Raw genomic sequence first — 18287 nt, 5'->3', positions numbered from 1 at the left:
GTGATCCGATATTACTTCCAATCCATCTTCACTAAGGATTTATAGGATTCCTCAGGCAGGTAAAGGAAGATTCTGCCTTGTCAGGCATGGGTTTCTTTCTCCTTTCTTTATCTGGTTCTATATTTTCTACAGGCAAGAACTTTCCCCACCCTACTCTCCAAAACAAACAACCCCACCTTTTATATTGCTTTTCTCTAAAGCGAAGCCCGTTTTCTTTCTCAGACAAACTTCTCAATTCAGTTTATTCTAACAAATATATTGTTGTTGTTGAGTGCCTTCAAGTTGATTCCAACTCATAGCAACCCCATGTGGCAGAGTAGAGCTGCTCCACGGGCATCTTTATGGAAGCAGATTGCCAGGTCTTTCTCCAAGGAAGGTGCTAGGTAAGTTTGAACTGCCAACCTTTTGGTTAGCAGCGTAATCATTGTGCCACCAGTACAGAGTTCATATATATGCTAGATTCTTTTCTTATTAACACATTTTTAAAACTGTACTTTAGATGAAGATTTACGTAGCATCAGTTTCTCATATTGTTTTGTGACATTGGTTGCCAACCCCATGGCATGTCAACACTCTCCCATTCTCCACCTTGGGTTCCCCGTTACCAGCTTTCCTGTCTCCTCCTGCCGTTCCGTCCTTGCCCCTGGCCTGGCGTGCCCATTTGGTCTCTTTTTTTTTTCTATGTGCCTGTCTAATCTTTGGCTGAAGGGTGAACTTTAGGAGTGACTTCAGTACTGAGTTAAAAGTGTATCCGAGGACCATACTCTTGGGATTTCTCCAGTCTCTCTCATATCAGTAAGTCTGGTCTTTCTTTGTGAGTTAGAATTTTGTTCTACATTTTTCTCCAGCTCTGTCTTGGACCCTCTATTGTGATCCCTGTCAGAGCAGTCAGTGGTGGTAGCTGGGCACCATCTAGTTGTGCTGGACTCATTCTAGTGGAGGCTGTGGTATTTGTAGTTCATTAGTCCTTTGGACTAATCTTTCCCTTGTGTCTTTAGTTTTCTTCATTCTCCCTTGCTCCAGATGGTGAGGGACCAGTAGAGTATCCTAGATGGTGTCATGGATTGAATCGTGCCCCTCCAAAATATCTGTCAACTTAGCTGGGCCATGAGTCCCAGAATTGTGTGATTGTCCACCATTTTATGTGATTTTCCTATATGTTGTAAATCCTATCACTATGATGTAATAAGATGAATTAATGGCAATTATATTGATGAGATCTACAAGGTTAGGTAGTGTCTTAAGCCAATCTCTTTTGAGATATAAAAGAGAGAAGCGAGCAGAGAGACATTGGGACCCCTTACCACCAAGAAAGCAGCACTGAGAGAAGAGTGTGTCCTTTGGACCTGAGGTCCCTTCACTGAGATGCTCTCAGACCAAGGGAAGACTGATGACGAGGACCTTCCTCCAGAGCCGATAGAGAGAGAAAGCCTTCCCCTGGAGCTGACGCACTGGGTTTGGACCTGTAGCCTACTAGACAGTGAGAGAATAAATTTCTCTTTGTTAAAGCCATCCACTTGTGGTATTTCTGTTATAGCAGCACTAGATGACTAAGACAGTTGGCCACTCAAAAGCTTTTAAGACCCCAGACACTGCTCGCCAAAGTAGAATGTAGAACATTTTCTTTATAAACTATGTCATGCCAATTGAGCTAGATGTCCCCCAAGACCATGGTCCCCAGCCCTCAGCCCAGTAATTTGGTCTCTAAGGGAGTTTGAATGTATCTATGAAGCTTCCATGACCTTGCCTTGGTCAAGTTGTGCTGACTTCACTGTAGTCTTTGATCTTCATCAGTTAATGCTTCAAGGCCTCTTCACTTTGAGCAAGCAAGGTTCTGTCGTCTGCATATTGCAGGTTGTTAATGAGTCTTCCTCCAATCCTGATGCTGTGTTCTTCTTCATATAGTCCAGCTTCTTGAGTTTTTGCTCAGCATACAGATGGAATAAGTATAGTGAAAGGATACAACACTGAAACACACCTTTCCTGATTTTAAGCCATGTGATATCCTCTTGTTCTGTTTGAATGGCTGTCTCTTGGTCTATGTAGTTTCCACATGAACACAATTAAGTGTTTTGGAATTCCCATTCTTCACAATGTTATCCATAATTTTTTATGATCCATACAATTGAATACCTTTGCGTAGTCAGTAAAACACAGGTAAACATCTTTCTGGTGTTCTCTGCTTTCAGCCAAGATCTACCTGACATCAGCAATTATACCCCTTGTTCCACATCCTCTTCTGAATCTAGCTTGAATTTTTGCAATTCCCTGTTGATTGTACAGCTGCAACCATTTTTAAATTATCTTCAACAAAATTTTACTTGCATGTGATATCAATGATATTGTTCGATAATTTCTGCATTCTCTTGGATCACTTTTCTTTGGAATGGGCATGAATATAGATCTCTTCCAGTCAGTTTGCCAGGTAGCTGTCTTCCAAATTTCTTGGCGTAGACGAGTGAGTGCTTCTTCCAGTGTTGCATCTGTTTGTCAAAACATCTCAGTTGGTATCCCATCAATTCCTGAGCCTTGTTTTCTGCCAGTACTTTCAGTTGCAGCTTAGACTTCTTCCGTCAATACCATTGGTTCTTGATCATATGAAATGGTTAAACATCAACCAATTCTTTTTGGTACAGTGATTCTGTGTGTATTCCTTCCATCTTCTTTTGATGCTTCCTGCGTCATTCAATTTTTTGCCCATAGAGTCCTTCAGTCTTCCAATTGAAGGCTTTAATCACCTAATATTATAGTGGAAGAGCCCTGGTTGTGAAGTGGTTAACAGCTTGGCTGCTAACCAAAAGATCGGCAGTTCAAAACCACCAGCTACTCCTTGGAAACCCCATGGGGCAGTTCTACTCTGTCCTATACGGTTGCTATGAACCGGAATTGACTCAATGGCAATAGGTTTTTATGAGTTGAAATGACTCAGTGGCATATAACAACAAATATTTTTTTTATTAGCATTATATTTAAATATTTTTATTTAGTTAATGTTTGTTTAGATCTCCCCCACTCACCATTCCATCCTCAATTTATAAATTTCTTTGCTCACTCTTATAGGTTGAGTGTGTTCCCCCAAAATATGTATTAGGCTACTAAACCTTATGCCTGGTTTTAATCTTATCTGGGAATAGAGTTTTTCTTCATTACGTTAATGAGCCATAGCAGTATAGGGTATGTCTTAAACCAATCGCTTTTGAAATATAAAAGACCAGATTAGGCATACAAGCAAGGAAGCACAGATGGGGGAAGATAGATACCACATCACATGTAGATTACCAAGGAACCCAGGAACAGAAGCTGAAAAGAGACAAGGGTCTTCCCCCAGAGCTAACAAAGAAATCCTCCCCCTAGAGCTGGTGCCCTGAATTTGGACTTCTAGCTTCCTAAACATTGAGAAAATAAATTTCTGTTAAAGCGACCCACTTGTGACATTTATATTATAGCAGCACTGAGGATCTAAGAGATCCACCTTGTTTTACACATTCTCTTTCACATATCATTCTTTTTATTTCATACATTCTCTCCCTGGAATCTTTACATTCTGCCTGAGGAACATCTTTAAACTTTTCTTTAGAGATGTTTGTGGTAAACTTTCTTAGTTGATGTTTGTCTGAAAATATCTTTATTTTTTCCTCCATTTTTGAAAGATAGCTTCAAGAATAGTTGCACCGATAGTTAATTTATCTTAACTTATTGAAAGATAGGGGCAATGTTGGTTCTGTTGTCGAATTCCTGCCTTCCATGTGGGAGACCCAGTTTTGATTCCTGACCCATACACCTTATATGCAGCCACCACCTATCTGTCAGTAGAGGCTTGTGTGTAGCTACGATGTTGAACAGGTTCCAGTGGAGCTTCCAGACTATGATGGACCAGGAAGAAAGCCTTGGCCATCTACTTCTGAAAAATCAGCTATTGAAAATCCTACAGATTGCAACAGTTTGATCCACAGCCAATCATGGGAATGGCAAATGAGCAGACAGCATTTTGTCCCATTGTTTGTGGGGTCACCAGGAGTCAGGAGCCAACTGGAAGGCAGTTAATAATGACAACAACATTAAGAGATTATTCCAATGTCTTCTGACTTCCATTGTTGCTATTGGTAGGACAGCTATTAGGCCTTGTTCATTTTATAGTAATCTGTCTCTTTCCTACAACTAATTTCAAGGTTCTTTTCATTCTTGGAAGATGTGGTAGGGCAGTGGTTAAGTGATATGGTTGCTAACCAAAAGGTCAGCAGTTCAAATCCACCAGCCACTCCTTGGAAACCCTATGGGGCAGTTCTACTCTGTCCTTTAGGGCCACTATGAGTCAGAATTGACTTGATGATAATGGGTTTGATTTTTTTTTTTTTGGGTGCTATTGTTTTTTTTTATTTAGGCCTACAAAAAATGTCTTTATGAATTAGGGCCACATACCAATGTGAAATCTGACTTGTGGTTAAGAATTCTCAGGGTGGAATTTTCTTTTTTTCCTTTCACCTAGTGCTGAGGTGCAGACAGGAAAATTTTCTTTCAGTCCTCTTCTGCAGGGAAGGTTTATTTCTAGTTTGCCCTAGTAGTGACAGTTTTGGTATTTAAGGACCCAGATCTATGAGGGAATCTCCTCACACTTCATATCTTGAATGAGATCTGTGTTTCGAATTTTCTCTATCAAAACAAAAGCTCAGTGACAATAGGGTTTGCCTTAAGCCCCCAAGGTCAAAGTAGATTACCTGTCTAATTTCTCACTTTTACTTTTTATTTCTGGTATCTGAGAATTTCCCTCTTTCTTACCAACTTGGGGAAGTATTTACCAAGATAAATTTTTAAGTGTTTTATTCAGCATATTAGTTATTTTCAGTAGGGGGTTTATTCTGGATCTCCAATCCACTATACAGTAAGAAATAGGAAGTCTCTCCAGGTATCTCTTTCCTTCCCTCCCCACGTCTCCTATCTCTTTTGCTCCTAGGCTTCTGACTTTAAATTCTAGGATCAACATCTGATCTTTGGGTCTTGTCTATCTTCTAAGGTGGCATCATACTCTTCAGAATATACCTCTAAAAAAATGAATAACCCTTTGTATTGCTAATATCGACAGCCTCTCATTACATAACTTGTGTTATTATGCTCACATTGTTTCTATTTCTTTACTCTAAAAAAGTGGAGGAGTGGAATTTGGAGAAAGGGAAGGAATAAGAGGAGATGTGAGTGTAAAAAACATCCTTCCTTACCACAAGCAATACAGAGCCCTGAGAAGTTCTGGATGCTAGTCCACACATGTAGAGGGGATCCATCCAAGACAAGGCCTACAAGGCAGACTTCTCCCTGACGATGACACCAAAATGGTCAAAGCCTATTCTTAGTTTCTTTTTTTTTTCTCAACTTAAATTTTAAATAAAAAAATTAATGTCTTAGTAAAAAAAAAAAAATCCAAACCCACTGCTGTTGAGTCAATTCCTACTCAAAGTGACCCTATAGGACAGAGTAGGGCTGCCCCATAGAGTTTCCAAGGAGTGCCTGGCAGATTTGAAGTGCTGACCTCTTGGTTAGCAGCCGTAGCACTTAACCACTACGCCACCAATGTCTTTGTACCTTTTTTTTCCCCTGGTCATTTTGTGCTTTACATTCCCCTCCTGAGTATTTCTTCATCTCTCCTCATTCCTCACCTATAGACCCCAGCCTCCACCACGTAACACATGTTAACAATCAGGATATACTCTTCCAAAATTTTCTCCATGTACACGTAATCATACAAATGAAGATGTGCCATTTATTTGACATGAATTGGTTCATATTATACACTTGTATTTTTCATTCAATAATACCTGGTGGAAATAACCTCAACCAAATTGATACAGCTCTAATTCATTCTTTTAATGGTTATAAAAACCTTGTTTTGTGTGTATCTACGTAATTTATTTGACATTCCCTTACTGATGGGAATGTCAAGTTTTGCCACTACAAACAAGGCTACAATAAATTTCCCTGTAAACATGTGCTTGTATTGGTGGTTTTATTTTTATGCCATAGATTCCCAGGACTGGGAATCAAGGGTAGAAGGTAATAGACATTGTTAGACTGCTTTCCAAAAGGCTGTGACAATTTACATTTCTACAAGCACTATACAAAAGCATACTGTCACTGCGTCCTGCAAGCAGTTCATGTGATCAATTTAAAAATCTTCTGGCACATAATGGGAGTAAAGTTAAAAAAATATATATATATATGCATAAATTTGTATTTCCCTGACCATAATTAATTTAAATAATTTGGCTATTTGGATTAGCCATTCCTTCAAGAATCGACTCGACGGCACTGGGTTTTAGGTTCAACTCTTCATTTATTATCTTTTGCCTATTTTTCTGAGTTGCCTTTTTCTTGCCAATTTGTAAACCTTCTTTTTATATTATGGATGTTAATCTTTGGCCTGTCATATGCATTATAAATTTTATCCTCGATCTATTGTTTTTCTACTACTTTTGTCTATGGCACTTTTTTTTGCCCACAAGTTTTTTTTTTTTGCCCACAAATATTTAAAAATGTTTATGTAGTTGAATATGTTTAACTTTGATTTTCAAGCTTCTTCTGGTTTCCAATCTCTTTTTTGAAGTTATTTGTCAAATTTAAGATTATATGTAGTCGCCTAAATGATCTTGTATTTTAAAAATTATTTTCTTGAATCAGTCTGGAATTTAGCTATAAAAAAAAAATTTTTTTTTTTAATGATTTAAGATGGAGTTATACTAATATTATTCCCAAGCAGATGACCAGTTTTGTCAGTACCATTTATTAAATAATCCATCCTGCTCACATATAATACAACTACCAGCTTTGTCACATTAAATTCTCATATATGCAGGGACCTATTTCTGTATTCTTATTTGTGGCACTGATCTATTTGTCTATGTCTATGTCAATATTTTGGAGCCCTGGTGGCATAGTGGTTAAGAGCCCATCTGCTAACCAAAAGATGGGCAGTTCAAATCTACCAGCCACACCTTGGAAACCCTAAGGTGGGCAGTTTTACTCTGTCCTGTAGGGTAGTTATGATGGCATTTAACAATAACAACAACATGCCAATATTTTATTGATTTGAATACGGTGAGTCTATAATATATTTTATTATCTGATATGGCAAGTTCCTCTTTATTATTCCTCGTTTACATATGTCTTAGTTTTTCTGCCACAAATCTTCTTCCATATATATATATAAAATCGTTTTATCCAATTCCAAGAAAAAAAATTTTGAAATTCAATTCCAAACTGCATTAATATAGATAGATATACACGTACACATATATATAAATTTTGACAAAATTGATAATTTTATGATATTAAATTTATCACCCCAACGTATGGGAGAATGGATAAGAGCATGGGAACCTGAATTGAATCCTGGCCCTGCCATCAGTATTGGTGTGATCTTTAGCAAGTTAGTCCCTCTGTGCCTGACTGGTTAATTTCTAGGCCTGCTGTACAATCTACTTTCTGGAAGTTCTTTTTGTTGAACTGCTGAGTTAGTTTCCTTCCCCAATTTCTTTCTCCTTTTTTTTTAAATTTTAAACATGTTTTTACTCCCATTTTGCTGGAATACAGCCTTAACTAATTTTCTTAGAAAAGATACATGGGAGGTAAATACTTTGAGTTCTTGTGTGAAATGTCTATGTTTTGCCTTCATACTCAAATGGTAGTTTGGCTGAGCATAAAATTTTAGATTCAAAAGAATTTTCCTCAAACTATTTTCTTTTTTTTTAAGTACTGTCATGCACAGACTCTTAGGTACAAGAGAGAGCATCCTTTCCTTTTTTATTTGGAAAGTTTGGAGGCCAGGGAATATCTTTCTTCTTCTCTTAGTCATACTTTTTTGATGATTAGTTTCACAATGGGTTCAGACATTAAATATATTTGTGAATAATATTGTGATGATAGCATTCTGAAAGGATATAAGGGGCTCCCTGAGAAAAATTCATTCAAGAAAATTGGAGGAGATATTTGGAGCTGACAATTTGCACTTGAAAATGTTTATGATCTTTTGAATTCTGGAAGGAGCGCCTCAAACCAGAAATATTAACTTGTTGAGCACTCGAGAATAATTGTGAACTTTTAGATTATGAGGGCTAAGAATCCTGCTTTTGGCTATGGGAGAGGTTGCTGTTTAGTAGCTAGGTTTTTAGAGTAAATAAGGCCATAGCAAATTTAGTTATGTACAACCAGAGCCATTGGGTAAGGCGTACTTACGCTAAGAACCTCAACTTGGGTACTGTATATTGAGGTGAAGAAGCCGTGCTTTACGATTGCGTGGACTCCGTTCTGACAATGGCTGCTGAATGGCAAACTGACCCATCCAGTGAGAATAACCAGGAACTGATGGTTTTACTCTTGGAGCCTGTACCATATCCAAACAGGACAACCGATATTGGTACAGAATGGCCTGGAAGCCAGGGGGAGAATTTGAGGAGACTGACAAGGAAGTGTCTTACCTATCCCCAGAAGTAGGGAAGCACTTGAGAGATCCATCACAGAGTTCAAATGCAGATTAGAAAATAGGAAATTAAAGCTCAGAGAGGTAATGGGGCTGGCCCAAGATCACACAGTCCTGTATGTGTCAGAGCTGGAATTTAAACCAGGTCTTCTAATTCAAAGACCCTGTTTTCCCTATTATTCCATAAACACAACTCTTGTAGAATATTGGTCATAATCATAATAGTATTCATTGAAAGTTTACTATGTGCCAGGCACTATACTAACCACTTTGCATGTAATAGTATATTTAACCTTCACAAAAGTCTATGATGTTGGAGTTATTATTTTTTCTATTTTAAATGAGGTAACTGAACTTGTTGCCATCCAGTTGATTCCAATTAAATACCTTACCCAGAGTCACATGGTTAAAAAGTGGTAGAGCTTGGATTCAGACTCAATCCAGCCCCAATAAACCTATACAAAACTTGTCGCTGTCAAGCCAATTCTGACTCACAGTGACCCTACTAAACAGAGTACAACTGCCCCATAGCGTTTTCAAGGAGCAGCTGGTGGATTTGAACTGCCAGCCTTCTAGTTAGAAGCCATGGTTCTTAACCACTGTGCCACCAGGGCTACCAATAAACCTATACTACTAACCTTATGTTATATAGCCTGTTGACATAAATTCCCTGCTTCTCCTTCCTCTATTTTCCTTTCTAACATTTGTAAGATATATTTATTGGTGTATATATATATATGTGTTCGACGGCAGTGGGTTATATATATGTGTATATATGTGTATACACACATACATATATATATACATACATATATATATATATACACACCAAAAATCCATTGCCATTGAGTTGATTCCAACTCATAGCGATCCTATAGGACATAGTAGAACTTCCTCCTAGGGTTTCCAAGAAGCAGCTGGTGGATTTGAACTCCCGACACTTTGGTTAGCAGCTGAGCTCTTAACCACTGTGCCACCAGAGCTCCATACATATATAATATATATGTATACAAATGTATATAAAAGGAGCCCTGGTGGCCCAGAGGTTAAGTGCTTGGTTGTGAACCAAAACATTAGAGGTTTGAGCCCACCAGCCCCTTGGTAAGAGAATGATATGGCAGTTGCCTTCTATAAAGATTTATAGCCTTGGGAACCCTACAGGGCAGTTCTACTCTGTCCTATAGGATTGCTATGAGTCGGAATCAACTTGACGGCAACAGGTTTGGTTTTATATATACATGTAATATTTGTTTGTTTGTTTTTTCAGTGTGCCACGTTTAAGTTGTTACTCTAAGTTTGGTTGGATAAAGTTAGCTGGGTGAGTTAATTGTCCCTAGGCCAGATCTAGTCATTGAAGGAAGAGCTGACCTTATGAAATGTATTTGCTGATGTTCTTCTAGATTACAAAAACAAACAGCACCAAAAGAAAGAGTTGGAGTGGAGAGACAAGATGAAGAAATACAGACTTCCTGGAGTTTGCCATCAAACTCCATATAGGGCTGCTGACCTCCTAGAATTTCTCCCAGACCTCTCTGCTGTGTCCCAGATTGAGCAGAAATGACCAGGGTGCCGACCATCAACTGTTACGGCTCTTGTTCAATGGTTAGGGGAAAGATCTAAAACAAAGAGCAGTGTGCACAGAGGTTCTCTCATTTTTCTCTGTTGGCATGCTCACATTACTGAAGAGGTTCAGGAATTTCTTTCTTCAGGTATAACCACTGCCATCGAGTTGATTCTTCAGGTAGCGTCAATAAATACTAAGTATTCACTATGTGCAAGGCATGACGCTAGGCATTATTGTTGTTGGGTGCCAACCAGTTGATTCTGACTCGTACTGACCCCATGTGACTGCCCCATAATGTTTTCTTGGCTGTAATTTTATGAAAGATCACCAAGTCTTTCGCCCACATTCTTGGGGACATATGAATGCATTAGCCATAGTCCGTGCTCAATATCCTTATGGAAGCTCTATACACATTAATTTTGACATAAAACTGATTTTGTTAAATGTTACACTACAGGTTAAATCAAAATACAAAGGACATGTAGGACAGAGAATGATGGATTTTAATGGATGGCATCTGGACAGGCATCATAGGCAGTAAACTAATAAAAATAAAACATTATTTTGAATAGCAGATTTGTGGAAATTGGAAGAAGGAATAGAGGATAATGGTTTTACTCAGGAGTCAGGAGACCTGGGTTCTAGCCCCATTGCTATAACCCTTACCAGCTTTGTGATCTTAGGGGCATCACTCAACGTCTCTAAGACTGTTTCTTCACCTGTAAGGTGGGAATATTACGTAACACCTACCCCATAGAATTCTTGGGGGGATTTTGTGAGACGATGCTTAGCTCAGTATCTGGCACAGGGAAGGTTTTTAGTAAATGCTCAATATAATGTGTGTTTGAGTGTGTGCATGTGTGCACTTGCACATGGCTGTTTGGAAGAGTGTTTGCTGGTGGGCAGAAATACAAAGAGCAGAGAAGTGGGGAGGGCTGTGAGTGATTATGTATATGGGTAAGTAGTGTTGAAAAAATTGGGGGAGGAAGATGTAGTGGGAGATAAGACTGGAAAGGTGAATAAGAATCCAGTAACAGTGGCACAAACGGTTAAGTACTCAACTACTACCCGAAAGGTTGCCGGATTGAACCCACCCAGAGGTGCTGCTGAAGGGTCACAGCCTTGGAAACCCTATGGAGCAATTCTACTCTGCATATATGGGATCACCATGAATTGGAATCTACTCGAGGCAACTAACAACAAGTGGGAGACCTTAGATTTTACTCTTTGGAAACAGGAGGGCCAACGACATTTTGAGCCAATGATTAAAATGTTCCCTCAGGTCCTAGAAGATATGACCAGATCCTGTGCTTATAAACTCAAACATTTATTTAGCCTATATTCAGCACAACAGAACAAGCCATACTCCCTGAAGTTGTCCCCTCACTCCACCTTTTTTTTTTTTTTTTAAAAGGTGGTCTTTTCCATTTGTTTTGAGGCCTAGAGGACAAAGGTGATTTTCGAGTTTTGGGGAAAAAAATTTAAAAAAGGAAAAATACAAAACAAAAGCAAAAATTTTTTTTCTTGCCCAGTTATATACTCCGAACCAGCTCTTCTTAAGTTTCCTCATACAAACTCCAAAAAGTAAAAAAATAATGGGTGTGGGGGCAGAGGTTTACAAGGTTAGCAGAAAACACATGAGACTCGATTCACTTCCAGGGAACTGTCTTCTCTTCCTGATACAATACCCTGTAAAATTGTAAATAAGGTAACGGATCTAATAAATCAATCGCAGAGGGGCATTCCTGCTGCCAACCCATCCTCTAGAGAATGAAATCCTGAGGGCAGACTGAGGGAATTACAGTCGGAATCCATGGCATTGCTAAAGCACCCTGCCTTGGTCTGCCAAGTTCAATGTGAACTTTCTTTGCAGCAGTTAGAACTCAGCTGCCTTTGTGCAATGCAATTCCAATTTATGGCGATATTAAATATAGAGTTTATGGAAATATACTGGGCCAGTGAATTCATTTACCTCGTGAAGCTTAATTGCCAATGTTAAATCCACAGCCAGCAATTTTCTGTGATTAAAAAGCTGCTTGGAGCTTAACATGAGGCCGTTCCCCTTTATTACTGCTCTTCTCAAGAAAATGTAAGTATTGAGCTTATCATGGGGGTGGAGATTTCAAGTCAATGATTAATGGCATGATTACTTTTCTTTCTGAATTAACCCATATGACTCATAGCATTCATCTTAACCATTAGATGCATTTATTTGGGTAGTGGAGTTCTAAACCCAAACCCGTTGCTGTTGATTTGATTCCGACTCATAGTGATCCTATAGGACAGAGTAGAAGTACCCCATAGAGCTTCTGAGCCTGTAATCTTTACGGAAGCAGGCTGCCACATCTTTTTCCCACAGAGCGGCTCGTGGGTTTGAACCACTGACCTTTCAGTCAGCAGCCGAGCTCTTAACCACTGTGCCACCAGGGCTCCTCATTGAAGTTCTAACGCTCAGTATCTTCACTTTAACCCAAAACAACCAACCAGCCAAACAAACAAAAACAGTTGCTGTCAAGTCAATTCCTACTTATGGCAACCCTATATGTGTCAGAGTAGAACAGTGCTCCATAAGGGTTTCAATGGCTGGTTTTTCAGAAGACTACCAGGCCTTTCTTCCAAGGCACTTCCAAGTGGACTTAAATTCCCAGTCCTTTTGTTAGCAGCCAAGTGCATTAACTGTTTGCACCAGCCAGAACAGGACTTTTGCGGGAGTGTATGGCTGGGGCTTCTGTTCTCTAGTTTGAGGAAGAAGTTCTGTTAGCCTCTGTTTGCTTCCAAGCAGAGGCCTGTCACAGCAAAGCCTTTCAGCGTTTGATATAAAAGCCTCTGACTGTGTGGCCCTGGGGCCTGGGTGGTGTGAGGTGTATGGCTAGCCACATCTTACCCCAGCAGAGGCTGCTTTGCTCGGCTAATGAAACTAGGCCTCTTTCTTTTAAAATGTCTACTTTTCTTCCAGCAAATACTAGTTTCTACTCTTCAAACTCTTTGCACACGCAGTGGGGAATTGGGAGACAGTCTGTAGAGTGACTCATGCCAAATTATTAGTTTTAGATAAAGTCAGCTCAAATTTGAGCAAGAAAATGAAAACTCTGTCAGTTTCTCTGGAACTCCTCTTCCTGCCAGAAACAATGTTAAGTCACCTTCCCAACCCCCAGTTGCTTACATTGCATTGCCTGAAATGGTAGGTATTCATGTGTGTGTGTGTGTGTGTGTGTATGCATGCATTTTTACTGGTTGTAATGCTGTGAAGGGTGGGCAGCCATGTTTAGTTCATAAACCCTTGGCTTTGGAAAGAATCACCTTCATAATATTATTTGTTCTCTTAATGAGGATTGGGTTGGTATATTGGCAATATGTGTGTGTCTGTGAGTGTGTGTGTGCATGAGAGGGGTGGGTGGGTTCCTTTGCCCCTGGGGTTCTATATTCTGTAAGCTCTGGTCTTTTGCTCAATTCACTCTGGAATAGGCTAGACTAGTTGACCCTGAATCTAAAGTTTCAATTTGTCTACAGCATATAAAAACCTATCTTGCAAGAAACTTTTGGATCCCCATTGTGAGCTGTTAAGTTGCTGCCACCTTCTTAGAAAAGCCTCCTTCCCCCTTTAGCTCAGATCACTTTGTCCCCTTCATGGGGCAGGGACAAAGAAGGAAATTCATATGTCCTTCTTGTGTCTATACCTGGAATGCCAGATTCTTAAATCTTTTTTTTTTTTTTTTAATTGAGATTTAGGTTCAAGTTTACAGAGCAAATTAGTTTCACTCAGTCTAAACCTGTTTCTCTCACGGAAACCTTGGTGACTTGATGGCACACAACAACACTGACCTCCTTACTGTTACTTAAACATATCAGCCATGCTCCTGCCTGAAGTTTCACTTTACGCTTTCAATTCCTTCTTCCTATTATGCTCTTTCTCCAGATATTCAAAGTCATCTTATTGGAGAGGACTTCCCTCATACTCTACCCAAAAACACTCTCTCTCTGTCTCTACTCTTCTTAAATTTCTTCTTAGTTCTTAACCCTTACTACATATATGTTTGCTACTGTATTTTACCACCCACTTGAATAAAAGCTCTATGAAAGCAGGGACTTTATTTTGTTTCTTCTTTACCTGGAAGTATGCCTAGTACATAGTATTGCTGTTGTTAGGGACCACTGAGTTGGTTACAACTCTTAATGACCCTATGTACAACAAATGAAACAGCCCAGGCCTATGCCATCCTCACAATTATTGTTATGTTTGAGCCCATTGTTGCAGCCACTGTGTCAATCCATCTCATTGAGAGTCTTCTTATTCACTGACACTCTACTTTACCAAGCATGATGTCCTTCTCCAGGGACTGGTCCCTCCTAATAATATGTCCAAAGTACATAGGACGAAGTCTTGCCATCCTAGCTTCTAAGGAGCACCCTGGCTGTACTTCTTCCAAGACAGATCTGTTTGTTCTTCCAGCAATCCATGGTTTATTAAATATTTTTCACCAACACCACAATTCAAATGCGTCAGTTCTTCTTCAGTCTTCCTTATTCACTGTCCAGCTTTTGCATGCATATGAAGCGATTGAAAATATCATGGCTTGGGTTAGGTGCATCTTAGTCCTCAAGGTGACATCTTTGCTTTTTAACACTTTAAAGAGGTTTTTTTTTTTTTTTTTTGGCAGCAGATTTGCCCAGTGCAATACGTTGTTTGATTTCTTGACTGCTCCTTCCATGGGCATTGATTGTGGAACTGAGTAAAACGAAACCCTTGACAACTTCAATATTTTCTCCACATAGCACGTAGTAGGTACTCATTAAATATTAGTTGAACGAACTACACGAGGGCTAGACAGGAACACCCTGGATAGATGTTATGGGATGCTGATGTCTGTGGCAGCTGTAATGGTCTAAGAAATGAGTAAACAGGCCATGAACATTAGGGTGCGGCAACCTAAGCTGTAAACTAAGTGCCCCTCCTCTACTTCCTGCCAAGAATGGTTCAATAGTTTTGTTTTATTTTCTCACAAGAACGAGACAACTACAATGGCTAATCAAGTAGGTCAATAACTCATGTCATCAGGGTGTGTATGTGTGATATCCTAATGACCTTTCCCAATTTCCAACTGTGTCAGAATGAAAAATTGTTCCATATTTGAGCCTGATCAGACACACAATTATCCTCACTGCTGGCTATAGGGTCGCTAAGAGTCAGGATCAACTCTACAGCAATGGGTTTGGCTTTGGTTTTTTGCTACAATCACAATATAGTCCATATTCTCTAATTAAGAAGCTGATTAATCTATTCTGGACATCACAAAGAATATCCTGTGTTCCTATGAAGTTCAAAATACAGGTTTTGTCAATGGTTTAGGAACTCTAATTTGTATTTCAAGTTTGTTGAATTCTCATGTTCTTTAAAGCTATTTTTTTTTTCCACTAATAATAATTTTCAAAGCCTTTAAAGAGTATTTTAGGGGCCCAATTCCTAATATCTTATTAGCAAATCTTGGATTTATAGTTAGACCTAAAAAGTGTATGTATCCTAGCTACAGGTTAAGATGGTAGATTCAGCCTACCTATCTCTCTTTCTCTCCAAACTCAACTAAAATTACAGCAAAGAGTATTTTCTAAAGAATAAACTCACAGGCAAAGGGAGTACAGAAGAGAAGACAATAGTAACACAATTTTGGAAGCTGGACAACACATGGGCACATAAAAACTGATTTAGCAGATTGTAAAAAGCCATAATCCAAATGGCAGTGGGGAAAGCTGCTAGCTAAACTGCACAAAAGACACTGGTACTCTTGAATTCTAGGTGACGGAGGGGGCGGGGAGCTGATGCAAGAAGTAAGTAGATCCCCAGATCCTGTTCCCTCAATCCACGCCTCTGAGGGTCTACTCCTCCTATTCCTGAAAGATATTTGGAGGTTTATTCTCCATTAAAACAGAATGTTGATGGTTGGGAGATCCCAGGTGGATGGATCCAAAATAAGTTGCCATCGAGCTGATTCCAATTCATGGCCACCCCATGTGTATCAGAGTAGAACTGTGCTCCATAGGGTTTTCAATGGCTGGCTTTTTGCTAGTAGATCCCTGGGCCTTTCTTCTGAGGCACCTCAGGGTGGACTCACACTTTCAACTTTTCTGTTAACAGCTAAATGCATTAACTGTTTGTACCATTCAGGGACTCCAGTAGATGGATACCATGCCCAAAACAGGGGGATTAGGTGACTATGCAAATTGAACACTATGGTACAGATTTCAGAAGCCAGATCCTCACTCTCCAGGCAGGAGATTAATGGTACTTCTCCGTGGACTCTGACCAGTCTAAAAATAAATATTTAACAATAACTTCATTGATATACCCCTAACCATTAGCCCTCTCATTTCATCCCAGTTTGAAGCCCAAAACGTCACCCATGAACTGAGAACTAGCAGTCAATTTTTTTAGTTTCCTGCTCTTAATCATGAGCAGAGAGCCAAGGATTACCACACACTAGATTAAAACCTCTAACCTGGAAGAAAATGATCAAGACCAGCAAGCAGACAGTAAACAAAACAAAATAAAAATCAGAAACATAAAAAAAAAAAGGCAGAGAAACTAAAAATGATATAAGGTAATATTTAGAGGATAAAATAGAAATGAATTCTTGGGCATTGAAAATATGAAAACAGAAATTAAAAAAGAAAACTCAACAGAAGGACCAGAAAGAGGGGGAAAAAAAGATGAGTAAGCTGCTTGGAAATAGAAAGAAAAAGAGGTAGAAAATAAAGGAGAAAAGATAGGAACATAAGAGAATGTCTAGGACTTGTCCAACATTTAATTAATATTCAAAAGGAAAGAACAGAGAATACATAGAAGAAAAGAACATCAAAATTAAGAAAATTTCAGATAATAGACAGATACATGTTGCTACATTTAAGGGGCCACAGTGGATGAAATAATGAAATTAGATCCATACCAGTATATTGTGAACACTAGGGATAAACAAAATTCCACAAGTTTCCATGCCAAAAAAAAAAATAAATAAAAGATCCAAATACAAATCATATGGAATAAGAAAGACTTCAGAATTCTCAACAACAACATTGGAAGTGAGAGGAAAATAGACCAATGTCTTCAAAATTCTGAAGGAAAATTATGTCCAGTCTAAAATTCTATACCTAACCAAAACTATCAGTCAAGTAAGCAGGGTTTAAAAAAAAAAAGACGTTTTTCAGACAAGGATCACAAAAGTTTTCCTCCCATGCTCTCTTTCTTAGGAAAGAAGTGGAAAGCGTGTGCCATCACAGTGAGGTAATAAACCAAGAAGATGGAATATAGATATGCAGCATAGGAGGAAGGTAAGGAGAATCCCAGCAGGAGAGTCAAGGAAAATTGCAGAGGATATCTGTGCCCCAGGTGATGAATGGCCTCCAGCCCAAATTGGAGCAGGATGCCTTAGAGACACGGTGAGGGCTGTCATCTCAAAGATCCCCACCGTCATTGTAAGTAGCCTGGATTTTTCTATATGTTTATCTCATCTTGACCCTGTGTTGGTGAAGTTTATGCTTTCTCTTCTATGGCCTGCTGTCTGGATCAGCTGAGAACTCAATTCATCTCACAGAAATGTTCTGTCTACACTTCTGCAGGTACACCAGAAGATATAATATCACCCACTGCCTCCACCCATATTTCTTGTTGGATGCCCAATACCTGTGCTATGGTCCATATACAACCCTGCCAGGTGCTCAACTTTGGAAATCTTACGTTTCCCAGGTTCACTCATGGCCTTGCCCACTGAACTGTCCAGTTAGTTTAAATCAGTAAATTCTTAAGAAAGTTGGAGCCAGATTTTGTCTCTGAGAGCATTCTCCTAATGGTGGCAAATGCCCTGACATAACAAAGTTTTTGCTTTCTGCTTGAATGCGTTCTTTTGGAATCATATACAGGTAGAGAGACTACAAGGAGAGAGAAGGGATGTTTAACACAGAAATGAGGACAATGTTTGCCTCTGAAGGAGAGGGTGGAAAAATGTGGAAGAGCTGATGGGCACATAAACAGGTGCTAGTGCAATGACAGATTTGCATGGAGCATTATGGGAGCACAGAACAAGAAAAATGGGGATGGAGAGAATATCAGGGAAGACTTCCTATAAGAGGTGATGCCTGATGAGCCAAGATATGGATAAACTGCTCTGGATCAAAGCAATGGGTATATGTGTGGTCTTAGGAGAGTTAGGGATTGCTGGAGTCACCTTTTTCACTAACAAGAAAGATGCCAAAAAATTGGCCAGGGACACT

General features: G+C 39.3%; 1 long non-coding RNA gene across 21 annotated transcripts in view; it reads left to right on the top strand.

Moving 5' to 3' along the window:
- Window positions 1-18287, top strand: part of LOC111751050 (uncharacterized) — a 279013-nt gene that overhangs the window by 46366 nt on the left and 214360 nt on the right. For 17 of the 21 annotated variants that reach the window (XR_010322121.1, XR_010322124.1, XR_010322122.1 and 14 more), the window contains one exon: window positions 17268-17492. This is a non-coding gene — a long non-coding RNA (uncharacterized LOC111751050). Of the gene's footprint in view, window positions 1-6586; window positions 12118-17267; window positions 17493-18287 lie in introns of those variants that run through there. The other 4 variants (XR_010322129.1, XR_010322131.1, XR_010322123.1 and 1 more) reach the window with 2 other exon arrangements.

The sequence above is a fragment of the Loxodonta africana genome, chromosome 5, assembly GCF_030014295.1.
Source record: "Loxodonta africana isolate mLoxAfr1 chromosome 5, mLoxAfr1.hap2, whole genome shotgun sequence".
Taxonomy (NCBI): Eukaryota; Metazoa; Chordata; class Mammalia; order Proboscidea; family Elephantidae; genus Loxodonta; species Loxodonta africana.
Note: the sequence above shows the minus strand (reverse complement) of the source record. Positions and strands in the feature narration are given on the sequence as shown.